Source organism: Glycine max, chromosome 1, assembly GCF_000004515.6.
Source record: "Glycine max cultivar Williams 82 chromosome 1, Glycine_max_v4.0, whole genome shotgun sequence".
NCBI lineage: Eukaryota > Viridiplantae > Streptophyta > Magnoliopsida > Fabales > Fabaceae > Glycine > Glycine max.
The window spans coordinates 47,739,800-47,747,896 of NC_016088.4; the positions used below are offsets into that span (position 1 = coordinate 47,739,800).

The 8,097-nt window shown below is 37.0% G+C and overlaps 1 pseudogene; it reads right to left on the reverse strand.

The window, feature by feature from the left end:
- Positions 1 to 6,366: 6,366 nt before the first annotated feature.
- Positions 6,367 to 7,558, reverse strand: LOC100786085 (pectinesterase inhibitor 9-like; annotated as a pseudogene).
- Between the last annotated feature and the right edge of the window lie 539 nt (positions 7,559 to 8,097).

The following is an 8,097-nucleotide window of genomic DNA, read 5'->3' on the forward strand; positions in this document are numbered from 1 at the left end:
AACTTATATTTTCGTGGTAATCTCGTTTTCAGCATTCCCCAACAGCTCTCAGAAATTTGCGAAACCATTCCAAACGCTCTGCTTCTCCATGGCTACCTCACCAAAAGAAACTTCAGCTCCTGGTTCACCCGCTGTACCATCATCTCCGCACCAGGAACAACCTGAATTCAACATCCAACCCATACAAATAATTCCTGGTCAAGCCTCTGCTCCTGAGAAACTGGCTCCCAGAAGACAACAGGGAGTGAAGATTGCTGAAAACCCTAGCCTTGCAACAAGTCCTAGGGAAGTAGACACGGAGATGGACAAGAAAATCCGCAGTATTGTGAGTAGCATTCTGAAAGATGCTTCTGTGCCTGATGCTGAGAAAGATGTTCCAACATCTTCCACCCCAAATGTGTCTGTGCCTGATGCTGAGAAAGATGTTCCAACATCTTCCACCCCAAATGCTGAAGTCCTCCCTTCACCCAGTGAAGAGGAATCAACAGAGGAAGAGGATCAAGCCACAAAGGAGACCCCTGCACCAAGGGCACCAGAACCTGCTCCAGGTGACCTCATTGACCTGGAAGAAGTAGAATCTGATGAGGAACCCATTGCCAACAGGTTGGCACCTGGCATTGCCGAAAGATTACAAAGCAGAAAGGGAAAAACCCCCATGAAGAGGTCTGGACGAATCAAGACTATGGCACAGAAGAAGAGCACTCCAATCACTCCTACCACATCCAGACGGAGCAAAGTTGCAATCCCTTCCAAGAAGAGGAAAGAAATTTCCTCATCTGATTCTGATGATGATGTCGAACTAGATGTCTCGACATCAAAGAGGGCCAAGAAATCAGGGAAAAAGGTGCCTGAAAATGTCCCTGATGCACCATTGGACAACATCTCATTCCGCTCCATTGGCAATGTTGAAAGGTGGAAATATGTATATCAACGCAGACTTGCTGTTGAAAGAGAACTGGGAAGAGATGCCTTGGCATGCAAGGAGATCATGGACCTCATCAAGGCTGCTGGACTACTGAAGACAGTCACCAAGTTGGGAGACTATTATGAAAGCCTAGTCAGGGAATTCATTGTCAACATTCCCTCTGACATAACAAACAGAAAGAGTGATGAGTATCAAAGAGTATTTGTCAGAGGAAAATGTGTTAGATTCTCCCCTGCTGTGATCAACAAATACCTGGGCAGACCAACTGATGGAGTAGTGGATATTGCTGTTTCTGAGCATCAAATTGCCAAGGAAATCACTGCCAAACAAGTCCAGCATTGGCCAAAGAAAGGGAAGCTGTCTGCAGGGAAGCTGAGTGTGAAATATGCAATCCTGCACAGGATTGGAGCTGCAAACTGGGTACCCACCAATCATACTTCCACTGTTGCCACAGGTTTGGGTAAATTTCTGTATGCTGTTGGAACCAAGTCCAAATTTAATTTTGGAAACTACATTTTTGATCAAACTGTTAAGCATTCAGAATCATTTGCTGTCAAATTACCCATTGCCTTCCCAACTGTATTGTGTGGCATTATGTTGAGTCAACATCCCAATATTTTAAACCTCACTGACTCTGTGATGAAGAGAGAATCTCCTCTATCCCTGCATTACAAACTGTTTGAGGGGACACATGTCCCAGACATTGTCTCGACATCAGGGAAAGCTGCTGCTTCAGGTGCTGTGTCCAAGGATGCTTTGATTGCTGAACTCAGGGACACATGCAAAGTGCTGGAAGCAACCATCAAAGCCACCACAGAGAAGAAGATGGAGCTGGAACGGCTGATCAAAAGGCTCTCAGAAAGTGGCATTGATGATGGAGAAGCAGCTGAGCAAGAAGATGAAGCAGCTGAGCAAGAAGATAAAGCAGCTGAGGAAGAGGTAGAAGCAGCCGAGGAAGAAGAAGAAGCGGCTGAGGAAGAGGAAGATGCAGCAGAGGATACTGAATCAGATGATGATTCTGAAGCCACCCCATGACCATCAAACCTTTACTTTTGCTTTTTACTTTTACTAGTTCTAAGGGCATGTCCCTTTGAACAATTGATTGTTATTGGTCTGTAATATTTGCACATTAATTTCATGCATTCTACTTTTGCCAAATTTATGTCTAAAAAGGGGGAGTAGTAGTATGTATGTATTATGCATGATTTTGAGTAGTAAGATACTATGTATGCAATAGTAGTAGGATACGATGTATGCATGATTCATGACTTTGAGGGGGAGTTGCATGTATATGATTTTGAGGGGGAGACTACTGCTGCTGCTGATGATGACTGATGGAAGCTACTAGAAGATGCTGCAGTAAGAGCATGGAGACAGGGGGAGCAGATAGCTGATGTCACATGAGATGTCTTGACATCCTGGAGAAGACTAGTAGCTGATAGAAGATGCTGCAGTAAGCATGGAGACAGGGGGAGCAGAAGCAGAAAGCTGATGTCACGTGAGATGTCTTGACATCCTGGAAAAGACTTGCAACTTGTCTAAACTACAGATTCCGCTGTGCTTGATTACTCTGATAATGGAAGTTGCTGATCCCACTTGCATAACTGCTCGTACCTGCTCAGGAAGTGTCTAAGTATGTTTTAGACAAAATTTGCCAAAGGGGGAGATTGTTAGTGCTTAGCTCTACTGAGTTTTAAAAGATTGGCTAAGATTTTGTTAAAACATAAGCACTTAGACAATGAAGGAAAGCTGGAGTTGCTGCACATGATGTCCAACGTTATGTCAAAGAATAAGATCGGGCTGCACAATGCACAAGGCAAGATGAAATGTCAAATGAAGAATTGAAGCTGCAGGATTCACGATGTCGGATACAATGTCCAGGACATCCTGCCTGAAAATACTGGAATTGCTAAAAGCATTGAAGCTGCAGGATCCACGATGTCGGATACAATGTCCAGGACATCCTGCCCGAAAATACTGGAGTTGCTAAAAGCATTGAAGCTGCAGGATCCACGATGTCGGATACGATGTCCAGGACATCTGGCCCGAAAATACTGGACATATAAATCTGTTATATCTTTAACAGATTATTGTGCAGTTAGCAAGAGATAAGATGATCTATCTTTAGGAACGAATTAAAAGATCATTAAAGTTCGAATTACAAACTAGAAGAGTTCGTTCAGGGATTAAAGATTAAAGATTAAAGATTCAAACTAAAAGATCAAACGTTATCTTTTAGTTCTTTAACTGCAGATTTTTCAGGATAATGATAGATCTCATCCAGCACAAGTAGTTGCAGCCCAGATACGCACACTGCTTTATAAACATGGAGGCTGCACGAGTTCTGTACCAAGTCCGGGATTGAAGAGTTATTTTGTGAGTTTTGGGACTTGAGTGTTTTGTGAGCCACCTTGATGTTACTCTAACATCAAGTGTTGGACCTGAGTGTGTAGAGTTGATCTCTAGTGTGTAGAGTTGATCTCTTGTGTGTAGAGTTGATCTCTAGTGTGTAGGGTTGATCCCTTTTGTTCAGAGTTGATCTCTGGTGTGTCTTTGATTTATTTGTAAACACGGGAGTGTGATTGAGAGGGAGTGAGCGGGGTTCTCATATCTAAGAGTGGCTCTTAGGTAGAGATTGCACGGGTAGTGGTTAGGTGAGAAGGTTGTAAACAGTGGCTGTTAGACCTTGAACTAACACTATTTTAGTGGATTTCCTCCCTGGCTTGGTAGCCCCCAGATGTAGGTGAGGTTGCACCGAACTGGGTTAACAATTCTCTTGTGTTATTTACTTGTTTAATCTGTTCATACGGACACATATAATCTGCATGTTCTGAAGCGTGATGTCGTGACATCCGGTACGACATCTGTCCCCAGTATCAGAATTTCACTGAGCACCTCTAATAGGGGAAACCCTCCTTCTTTACCCATTCTTCCTTTTCTTTCCTTTAGCAATCTAATCCCTTCTTCCATCCACATTAGCCTCTGAAGTGTAAAGTCTCTCATGACTATGAGAGACTAAACCCCCATTGTTGGAAGCCTAGTAGGCCAACTCTTGTAATATAACTCTTTCTTATTATCTATCTAATGTAATTTTGTTTCCATTGCTCTTTTTTGTGTCTGATTGTTTATTATGGTTTGGTCATCCATATAGTGTTTAGGGGATAATGCATTGAAAAATGGTAATTCTCTAAAGAACTAGGAAAGAGTATCTAAATGAAATCATTGCCAGAAATAGATTGATATTCATTTAACCTATTTCATGTATCTCTAATCTTAATGTGATTTATTATTTTGATCTTTGCAAAGAAATTTGGGAGAGAAGAATAGATAAATTAGGCTCTTCCTGTGCGGGAAACTAAAGATAGAGTGTCATAGTAAATGTAGGTGGAAATTAGGATACCATTAGATAGAGAAAATCATTAACATTGCATCATAAGTAGTTTTGGCATGTTAGGCTCCAACATATTTAAATTTTAAATTTATCTTTTTTTATCATCATTTTTATCTTTTACTTTTCTTATCTTTTACATTAAAATTTCTTATTTATTTTATCTTCTATTTTTTATCTTTAAATCTCTTATCTTTTATTTTAAATCTTTATCTTATCTCCTATCTCTCTTTATTTTTTATTTTGAATTTCTTATCTCTTGCTTGTAAATTGGGTTTGAATCAATCTAAGTACAAACAAAGTCCCTGTAAATTTGAGACTCAGATTTACGAGTACTTCATTATTTGAGATAATTTTGTGCACTTACTAATGAGTTAACAATATCCCTAGGTATAATTAATACTTGCATTGAAAAGAGAAGTTTATTATAAAAATAAGTTGGTGAATAGTAGAATGTATTGTAATTGATACTTAGTGAGATAATTTATAACAAAAGTAGTTAAAAATTTTGGGATATTATGGTCAAAATTTGTATTAATTGAATGTTACTTAATGAGTGCGTCACAACCTTAAATGACTATTATTTTAGAATGGATGAAGTAATATTTTTTAAACATTGGAAAATAGTAGTTGTTAAAAGCAAAAATCTGTTCTAACAAAGAGTGCTTTGATTTTAATGTTGGATATCATTAAAGATAACTTTAAATGCTATTCTTCTTAAGCCAAATAAGTAGTTATAAAAGTAGGTTGTTCCACTGTAATGTTTGTACTATGATTATGTGTTAGATAAAAGTTTCCACACTAGTATATATAGAAACCCTTTTCAAATCACCCTTCCAAAAGAGTTTCCGTGAAACTGATTTATTATGTGAGATAGTGATATTTTTTTAATATCAAGACAAACATGTTAAATTGATTGGGACTATAAACAATATAAAAAGTACTTCCTACATCGATTCGATTCTATAGCAACCAATGTAGAATGTGGATGCTTATTCAAATTTTATAAATCCTAGACCAAACTTTCTAGATTGATTTAGTTTTAACAAATGTAGACAAAACATTTTACATCAATTCACAAGACAGTGGGAAGAGAATGTTAATGTATTTTCATTTTTCTTAAAATTCTAGACCTAAATTTCTACATTGATTGTACGAGGGATCAATCAAGAAATTCACTTTGAAAATCGATTCCTCATGTAACCAATATATATTAAAGTCCAATTTTGTTTCTGTAGAATCCTATCAATCTCAAACTATACTACTAACATTTTTACTATTAGACCCGGATAATTAATAACAAGAAAATGTTGACTACACACTTTTTTGAATGCACATTTTATTATTTTGATTGAAAATTATATATTTTAGAGGGTTTCACCTCTTATTTAATGACCATCTCTCCAAAAATTTTAATCTGCAATAAATTTTAACCAATAAAAAAATATATTAAAAAGAACATATTAATTAAAAAGCATTATTAGCACCATAGTTCTAAATTGTTGTTGCGGTCTCAAACATTGCAATGCGAATTGCAGTCATTGTAACATAAAATTATTATATGATAGCACCTAATGCATAAAAGAATTCTATAGTTATACTATTTATTGATGTATCTTTTATTATAAGATCTAAAATTTTGTATTGTTTGTCATCATCCTAAGACTCCCGCGCTCTCCCAACATCCCACACGACCACACTTATATGATAGTACCCAATGGTGTTTGAGGTTCTGTTGTGGCCCAATTGTGATTTAACTGCAGCTAGCTCTGTTGCAACATTTCATATGATTTAAATTCACAGCATAATTGCTGGTTGTTGCCATTGTGGATAGCTCCAATATTGTGGCCGCAACAGGTGTTGCGGTCCACAATTTAGAACCTTAGTTTTTTTAATAATAAATTGCAACTAACACGGATGAACATACATAATTATGAAATTATATTGGAAAAATTAAGATTACATCGGATTAATAAAATCATAAACCACCCAAAGAAAAAACATGTATCAAGTACATGAATAACAACAGGTGGTAAATAGCTTATATTTCTAACTAGGGCTTTGTGGTTTTAGTGGCTGCTTGTCGATACCTAGATGCATATCTATGAAACAAGGCAAGCGCATTATTAGTAACTTCTGCCACATTCATGGCCTTAACCTAAGCTGCTCTCTTGTTAATCCAATGACCAGGAAATGAGTACACACAACTACTAGCATCTGTTAATGCAGTGCTCACCCATGTCTCATCATTGCTTATGCGCCACAACATGTCATCATTGATGGTGGAGCCACGTTGGTTCAACCTGCGTAGTTCTTTGATGGCTTGGCTAATTAAGTTACTCCACACTATCAATGATTTGGTTCACACAATCTTGCACGGCTAAGTACTCCCTTTTATTGTTCTTGACACCCTTGGCCTTAATTTGCTTAGTCACTTTCAAAAGGTACCCTCTTGTGTGAATTGCTCTAGAGAGGCTCACTCACAAGGTATATTGGGATAAGTGTTGAGGGTCATTTAGGGTGGATTTGGCATATCTGGCAAGGCAACGAATGCAAAGATTTGGGTATAGGGTGTCATTGCAAGAAAACTCTATGAAGGTCATGTTGAAATTTTCTATTAATAATTAATGTGGGTTAATATTATAAGATCATTATATTAATTATTTATTATTAGTGAGTTTTATTTTATATGATCAAATTAAGTAAGTTTGTTAGACAAATAAATTAGATAATATAGATTTAAATGAACAAATGTCAGTGTTGACCCATTAGGGGATAATGAGAAACCTATGTTAACACGCTATGAGAATGTTATGGTCCCCAATATACCGAGTCGTCACACACATAGTTTCTCTTTTCCTCATCTAAAGAGAAATAAAAAAAATTTGGTTGAGGAAGAATCATGAAGTCCCCGATTACGCTGTTAGTCGGTTATTCATTATCTCTACAATATTTCGTAACAGATCTTAAAAAAAACACATAGATCAGAAATCACCTACAAATTCAAATTTCGTTGCGTTTGTTTGACCAATCATTATGTATTCAGATATTCCTAAAACTCTTCTTGATAATATAATGTAATGTGTTCATAGTGGTTATTAATATTTTATAAGGATCCCTTAAAATTCCAACAGGTCATTGTTTGAGAATTCTTGTGCCTTGACGGTTCAACTAGCCGGGGTGGCCAGAATTGAAAAGAGGAGAGAGAGGAAAATGGCTAGCAATGTGAGGTTAAGTTGTGCCATGTTGGGTCACAATTGAAGCTTTGGTTGGCTGCGAGAGCCTAATAGAAGAGAGCTTTAAAAGCTTCAAACGAGTTTTTTGGTTGATGAAAATGGCAATGGGATGTGGTGCTTATATAGAGAATTCTTCACATCATCACATGCATAGGTATATTTAATTTTTTTTTCCTTACGTTATTTTATGTGCTTTGTACGTGCAATGAGTTGTGCTAATAACGAAGCAGAATGATATAGGATATTAATCTAGCAAAATTTAATTGGAGCTTGTCGGTGAAATTAATATAAAATCAGATTATAAAATTGGCATTAGCATACTGTCGTAAGCAAATACATTATCTTAATTATTATCTTATGTGTAGATAATAATAGATTCGTATCAAAGATAGTCAACCGGCCCGTTATCAAGAAAACACCCAATGGTGTAAAACTAGTTTAAGAAGCTTGTTTTTCGTATTTGAGGGCGGTGGCGGTATGAGAAGTAACGTGGCTCAAACTTTTGTTATTACACTTTTAAAATGGTTAGATTTTTTTAAATTAGATTG